Consider the following 8469-nt stretch of genomic DNA (forward strand, 5'->3'; position numbering starts at 1 on the left):
GTCCACACCTATTGTGAATGCTGTGGTCAGTCAGCCCATTTTTTATTATTAACGGCCTTCGGTTGAAACTCGAGCTATGACGACTTGATGAATTAACAATCTTTAGGAAGATCAATTTTGTGAAAGAATACATAGGTCCACTAGGGTCTTCTTCACTGTTTTCTTGAAAGTGTCAATCCTTTGGATTGGCTGCTGGTCTTCCTCTTTGCTTTCTTCCTTCTATACTTCAAAGTATGATGTCCTTTTCCAGTGATTGCTGTCTTCCAGTCAATCCTTAGACTAGCGTAAATGCTGTTGTCAGTCAGTCCACAACTAATTCAAACACTGTGGTCTGTCAGTCCTATTAAATGCTGTGGTCATTCGGTCCACAGTGTAGTCTTAATAGTGTGGTCAGTGTCTTGTAATTGCGGTATTGATTGTTACACTGCTGATTACAAGGATATTCTATGAAATAGAATAGGGGTTCCTCACTTTAGAAGACAGAGGTTGGCCCACAGTCTACCGTAAATATTCTCAGGCAGTCCACAACTAGTGTGAATGCTGTAGTCAGTCAGTCCATGTTTTATTATTAACGGCCTTCGGTTGAAACTCTTGCCATGACGACTGGATGAAATAACGATCTTTAGGAAGATCAACCTTGTTCAACACTAGATCGGTCCACTAGGGCAGGGTTCCCCAACTCCAGTCCTCAAGGCCCACCAACAGGTCAGGTTTTCAGGATCTCCTTAGTATTACACAGGTGATGGAATTATTGCCTGTGCAGGTGATGTAATTATCACCTGTGCAATACTAAGGAAATCCTGAAAACATGACCTGTTGGTGGGCCTTGAGGACTGGAGTTGGGGAACCCTGCACTAGGGTCTTCTCCACCGTTATCTTGATAGTATCAATCCTTTGGATTGGTTGCTGGTCTTCCTCTTTGCCTTCTTCCTACTATTCTTCCGAGTATGATGTCCCTTTCCAGTAATTGCTGTCTTCCAGTCAATCCATAGACTAGTGTAAATGCTGTTGTCAGTCCACGCCTAATTTAAATGCTGTTGACTGTCAGTCCTTGTAAATTTTGTGGTTAATTGGTCCACAGTGTAATCTTAATACTGTGGTCAGTCTCTTGTAATCGCGGTATTGATTGTTACACCGCTGATTACAAGGCTATTCTATATAACAGAATAAGGGATTCCTCACTTTAGAATACAGAAGATAAGGAAAAGAAGTGTTCCTTATGTCTCTACCTAAGATATAGTTGTGTTATACTAGGAATTGTGTATAGAAAATAAAGATATGTAAACCACTAACAGTATATTCTCATGTATCAGAAAGGTGTTGTCACACCTCCGCAGGTCTAGAACTTATGCCTAGACTGACTATTATCAGTAATTAATATGAATATTAATTACCTGTTATGTGACTTTCCACATTCCTTTCTTGGAGTCCACAAGGAAACATTTCAAATCCCACCATGTCAAAGGGCGTCAGTCACCTGTAAATATTCAAAAGAGTGATAATATGTTCCTGCTACATGCTATACACACCAAAAAGTATAACACTCTAGGGCCAAAATTACTTATTTCAAAGATAAAGACTGTGGTCAGTCGGTTTGCATTTTATTATAAAAATTGTAGTCAGAGAGTCCACAGTCTATTTTAAATTTTATGCTCAATCGGTTCCCACTCTACTGTAAATGTTGTCAGGCAGTCCACATCTAGTCTATATGCTGTGGTCAGTCAGTCCATTCTTTATAATTAATGGCCTTCGGTTGAAACTCGAGCCATGACGACTTGATGTATTAATGATCTTTAGGAAGATCAATCTTGTTCAAGACTAGATCGGTCCACTAGGGCCTTCTTCACCATTATCTTGATGGTATCAATCCATTGGATTGTTTGCTGGTCTTGCACTTTGCTTTGGTCCTTCTATACTTCAAAGTATGATGTCCTTTTCCAGTGATTGCTGTCTTCCATTCAATCCTTAAACTACTGTAAATGCTGTTGTCAGTCAGTCCACAACTAATTCAAATGCTGTGGACTGTCAGTCCTTTTAAATGTTGTGGTCATTCAGTCCACAGTGTAATTTTAAAATTGTGGTCAGTCTCTTGTAATCGCGGTATTGATTGTTACACAGCTGATTACAAGGTTATTCTATGAAATAGAATAGGGGATTCCTCCATTTAAAAACAGAGGTTGGCCCACAGTCTAGTCTACTGGAAATGTGGTCAAGCAGTCCACACCTAGTGTGAATGCTGTAGTCAGTCAGCCCATTTTTTATTATTAACGGCCTTCGGTTGAAATTCGAGCCATGACTACTGGATGAATTAACGATCTTTAGGAAGATCAATTTTGTGAAAGACTAGATAGGTCCACTAGGGTCTTCTTCACCATTATCTTGATAGTATCAATCCATTGGATTGGTTGCTGGTCTTGCTCTTTGCTTTCTTCTATACTTCAAACTGTGATGTCCTTTTCCATTGATTGCTGTCTTCCATTCAATCCTTAGACTAGTGTAATTGCCGTTGTCAGTCAGTCCACAACTAATTCAAATGCTGTGGACTGTCAGTCCTTTTAAATGTTGTGGTCATTCAGTCCACAGTGTATTCTTAATAGTGTGGTCAATCTCTTAGAATCGCGGTATTGATTGTTACACCGCTGATTACAAGGCTATTCTATGAAGTAGAATAGGGGATTCCTCACTTTAGATGACAGAGGTTGGCCCACAGTCTACTATAAATGTGGTCAGGCAGTCCACACCTATTGTGAATGCTGTGGTCAGTCAGCCCATTTTTTATTATTAACGGCCTTCGGTTGAAACTCGAGCTATGATGACTGTTTGAATTAACGATCTTTAGGAAGATCAATTTTGTGAAAGACTACATAGGTCCACTAGGGTCTTTTCCACTGCTATCTTGATAGTGACAATCCTTTGGATTGGCTGCTGGTCTTCCTCTTTGCTTTCTTCCTTCTATACTTCAAAGTATGATGTCCTTTTCCAGTGATTGCTGTCTTCCAGTCAATCCTTAGACTAGTGTAAATGCTGTTGTCAGTCAGTCCACAACTAATTCAAACCCTGTGGACTGTCAGTCCTTTTAAATGCTGCGGTCATTCAGTCCACAGTGTAGTCTTAATAGTGTGGTCAGTGTCTTGTAATTGCAGTATTGATTGTTACACTGCTAATTACAAGGCTATTCTATGAAATAGAATAGGGGATTCCTCCCTTTAAAAGACAGAGGTTGGCCCACAGTCTAGTCTACTATAAATGTGGTCAAGCAGTCCACACCTAGTGTGAATGCTGTAGTCAGTCAGCCCATTTTTTATTATTACTGCCTTCGGTTGAAATTCGAGCCATGACTACTGGATGAATTAACGATCTTTAGGAAGATCAATTTTGTGAAAGAATAGATAGGTCCACAAGGGTCTTCTTCACCATTATCTTGATGGTATCAATCCATTGGATTGGTTGCTGGTCTTGCTCTTTGCTTTCTTCTATACTTCAAACTATGATGTCCTTTTCCATTGATTGCTGTCTTCCATTCAATCCTTAGACTAGTACAATTGCCGTTGTCAGTCAGTCCACAACTAATTCAAATGCTGTGGACTGTCAGTCCTTTTAAATGTTGTGGTCATTCAGTCCACAGTGTATTCTTAATAGTGTGGTCAATCTCTTGGTATCGCGGTATTTATTGTTACACCGCTGATTACAAGGCTATTCTATGAAATAGAATAGGGGATTTCTCACTTTAGAAGACAGAGGTTGGACCACAGTCTACTATAAATGTGACCAAGCAGTCCACACCTAGTGTGAATGCTGTGGTCAGTCAGCCCATTTTTTATTATTAACGGCCTTCGGTTGAAACTCGAGCTATGATGACTGTTTGAATTAACGATCCTTAGGAAGATCAATTTTGTGAAAGACTTCATAGGTTCACTAGGGTCTTCTCCACCCTTATCTTGATAGTGTCAATCCTTTGGATTGTCTGCTGGTCTTCCTCTTTGCTTTCTTCCTACTATACTTCAAAGTATGAAGTTCCTTTTCCTGTGATTGCTGTCTTCCAGTCAATCCTTAGATTAGTGTAAATGCTGTTGTTAGTCAGTCCACAACTAATTCAAACGCTGTGGACTGTCAGTCCTTTTAAATGTTGTGGTCATTCAGTCCACAGTGTAATTTTAATAGTGTGGTCAATCTCTTGTAATTGCAGTATTGATTGTTACACCACTGATTACAAGGCTATTCTATGAAATAGGATAGGGGATACCTCACTTTAGAAGACAGAGGTTGGCCCACAGTCTAGTCTACTGTAAGTGTGGTCAGTCAGCCCATTTTTAATTATTAATGGCCTTCGGTTGAAACTCGAGCTATGACGACTTGATGAATTAACGATCTTTAGGAAGATCAATTTTGTGAAAGACTACATAGGTCCACTAAGGTCTTTTCCACTGTTATCTTGATAGTGTCAATCCTTTGGATTGGCTGCTGGTCTTCCTCTTTGCTTTCTTCCTTCTATACTACAAAGTATGATGTCCTTTTCCAGTGATTGCTGTCTTCCAGTCAATCCTTAGACTAGTGTAAATGCTGTTGTCAGTCAGTCCACAACTAATTCAAACGCTGTGGACTGTCAGTCCTTTTAAATGCTGTGGTCATTCAGTCCACAGTGTAGTCTTAATAGTGTGGTCAGTGTCTTGTAATTGCAGTATTGATTGTTACACTGCTAATTACAAGGCTATTCTATGAAATAGAATAGGGGATTCCTCACTTTAGAAGACAGAGGTTGGCCCACAGTCTACCGTAAATACGATCAGGCAGTCCACAACTAGTGTGAATGTTGTGGTCAGTCAGTCCATTTTTTATTATTAACGGCCTTCGATTGAAACTCTAGCCATGACGACTGGATGAATTAACGATCTTTAGGAAGATCAATCTTGTTCAAGACTAGATCGGTCCACTAGGGTATTCTCCACCGTTATCTTGATAGTATCAATCCTTTGGATTGGTTGCTCGTCTTCCTCTTTGCCTTCTTCCTTCTATTCTTCCGAGTATGATGTCCCTTTCCAGTAATTGCTGTCTTCCAGTCAATCCATAGACTAGTGTAAATGCTGTTGTCAGTCCACGCCTAATTTAAATGATGTGGACTGTCAGTCCTTGTAAATTTTGTGGTTAATTGGTCCACAGTGTAGTGTTAATACTGTGGTCAGTCTCTTGTAATCGCGGTATTGATTGTTACACCGCTGATTACAAGGCTATTCTATGAAACAGAATAAGGGATTCCTCACTTTAGAATACAGAAGATAAGGAAAAGAAATGTTCCTTATATCTCTACCTAAGAAATAGTTGTGTTATACTAGGAATTGTGCATAGAAAATAAACATATGTAAACCACTAACAGTATATTCTCATGTATCAGAAAGGTGTTGTCACACCTCCGCAGGTCTAGAACTTATGCCTAGACTGACTATTATCAGTAATTAATATGAATATTAATTACCTGTTATGTGACTTTCCACATTCTTTTCTTGGAGTTCCCAAGGAAACATTTAAAATCCCACCATGTCAAAGGGCGTCAGTCACCTGTAAATATTCAAATGAGTGATAATATGTTCCTGCTACATACTATACACACCAAAAAGTATAACACTCTAGGGCCAAAATTACTTATTTCGAAGATAAAGACTGTGGTCAGTCGGTCTGCATTTTATTATAAAAATTGTAGTCAGAGAGTCGACAGTCTATTTTAAATTTTATGCTCAATCGGCTCACAGTCTACTGTAAATGTGGTCAGGCAGCCCACATCTAGTCTATATGCTGTGGTCAGTCAGTCCATTCTTTATAATTAAAGACCTTCGGTTGAAACTCGAGCCATGACGACTTGATGTATTAATGATCTTTAGGAAGATCAATCTTGTGCAAGACTAGATCGGTCCACTAGGGCCTTCTTCACCATTATCTTGATAGTATCAATCCATTGGATTGGTTGCTGGTCTTCCTCTTTGCTTTCTTCTATACTTCAAACTATGATGTCCTTTTTCATTAATTGCTGTCTTCCATTCAATCCTTAGACTAGTGTAATTGCCGTTGTCAGTCAGTCCACAACTAATTCAAACACTTTGGACTGTCAGTCCTTTTAAATGTTGTGGTCATTCAGTCCACAGTGTATTCTTAGTAGTGTTGTCAATCTCTTGGAATCGCGGTATTGATTGTTACACCGCTGATTACAAGGCTATTCTATGAAATACGATAGGGGATTCCACACTTTAGAAGACAGAGGTTGGCCCACAGTCTACTATAAATGTGATCAAGCAGTCCACACCTAGTGTGAATGCTTTGGTCAGTCAGCCCATTTTTTATTATTAACGGCCTTCGGTTGAAACTCGAACTATGACGACTGGATGAATTAACGATCTTTAGGAAGATCAATCTTGTGCAAGACTAGATCAGTCCACTAGGGCCTTCTTCACCATTATCTTGATAGTATCAATCCATCGGATTTTTTGCTGGTCTTGCACTTTGCTTTGGTCCTTCTATACTTCAAAGTATGATGTCCTTTTCCAGTGATTGCTGTCTTCTATTCAATCCTTAGATAACTGTAAATGCTGTTGTCAGTCAGTCCACAACTAATTCAAACGCTGTGGACTGTCAGTCCTTTTAAATGTTGTGGTCATTCAGTCCACAGTGTAATTTTAATAGTGTGGTCAGTCTCTTGTAATTGCGGTATTGATTGTTACACAGCTGATTACAAGGTTATTCTATGAAATAGAATAGAGGATTCCTCCATTTAAAAGACAGAGGTTGGCCCACAGTCTAGTCTACTGGAAATGTGGTCAAGCAGTCCACACCTAGTGTGAATGCTGTAGTCAGTCAGCCCATTTTTTATTATTAACGGCCTTCGGTTGAAATTCGAGCAATTGCTATTGGATGAATTAACGACCATTAGGAAGATCAATTTTGTGAAAGACTAGATAGGTCCACTAGGGTCTTCTTCACCATTATCTTGATAGTATCAATCCATTGGATTGGTTGCTGGTCTTGCTCTTTGCTTTCTTCTATACTACAAACTATGATGTCCTTTTCCATTGATTGCTGTCTTCCATTCAATCCTTAGACTAGTGTAATTGCCGTTGTCAGTCAGTCCACAACTAATTCAAACGCTGTGGACTGTCAGTCCTTTTAAATGTTGTGGTCATTCAGTCCACAGTGTATTCTTAGTAGTGTGGTCAATCTCTTGGAATCGCGGTATTGACTGTTACACCACTGATTACAAGGCTATTCTATGAAATAGGATAGGGGATTCCACACTTTAGAAGACAGAGGTTGGCCCACAGTCTACTATAAATGTGATCAAGCAGTCCACACCTAGTGTGAATGCTGTGGTCAGTCAGCCCATATTTTATTATTAACGGCCTTCGGTTGAAACTCGAGCTATGACGACTGGATAAATTAACGATCTTAAGGAAGATCAATTTTGTGAAAGACTTCATAGGTCTACTAGGGTCTTCTCCACCCTTATCTTGATAGTTTCAATCCTTTGGATTGGCTGCTGGTCTTCCTCTTTGCTTTCTTCCTTCTATACTTCAAAGTATGAATTTCCTTTTCCCGTGATTGCTGTCTTCCAGTCAATCCTTAGATTAGTGTAAATGCTGTTGTTAGTCAGTCCACAACTAATTCAAACGCTGTAGACTGTCATTCCTTTTAAATGTTGTGGTCATTCAGTGCACAGTGTAATTTTAATAGTGTGGACAATCTCTTGTAATTGCGGTATTGATTGTTACACCACTGATTACAAGGCTATTCTATGAAATAGGAAAGGGGATACCTCACTTTAGAAGACAGAGGCTGGCCCACAGTCTAGTCTACTGTAAATGTGGTCAAGCAGTCCACACCTAGTGTGAATGCTGTAGTCAGGCAGTCCACACCTATTGTGAATGCTGTGGTCAGTCAGCCCATTTTTTATTATTAATGGCCTTCGGTTGAAACTCGAGCTATGACGACTTGATGAATTAATGATCTTTAGAAAGATCAATTTTGTGAAAGACTACATAGGTCCACTAGGGTCTTCTCCACTGTTATCTTGATAGTGTCAATCCTTTGGAACGGCTGCTGGTCTTCCCCTTTGCTTTCTTCCTTCTATACTTCAAAGTATGATGTCCTTTTCCAGTGATTGCTGTCTTCCAGTCAATCCTTAGACTAGTGTAAATGCTGTTGTCAGTCAGTCCACAACTAATTCAAACGCTGTGGACTGTCAGTCCTTTTAAATGCTGTGGTCATTCAGTCCACAGTGTAGTCTTAATAGTGTGGTCAGTGTCTTGTAATTGCGGTATTGGTTGTTACACTGCTGATTACAAGGCTATTCTATGAAATAGAATAGGGGATTCCTCAAATTAGAAGACAGAGGTTGGCCCACAGTCTACCGTAAATATGATCAGGCAGTCCACAACTAGTGTGAATGCTGTGGTCAGTCAGTCCATTTTTTATTATTAACAGCCTTCG

This window comes from Phyllobates terribilis, unplaced genomic scaffold (genome assembly GCF_046119375.1).
Source record: "Phyllobates terribilis strain yellow unplaced genomic scaffold, ASM4611937v1 Scaffold_199__1_contigs__length_3552030, whole genome shotgun sequence".
NCBI classification, from domain to species: Eukaryota; Metazoa; Chordata; class Amphibia; order Anura; family Dendrobatidae; genus Phyllobates; species Phyllobates terribilis.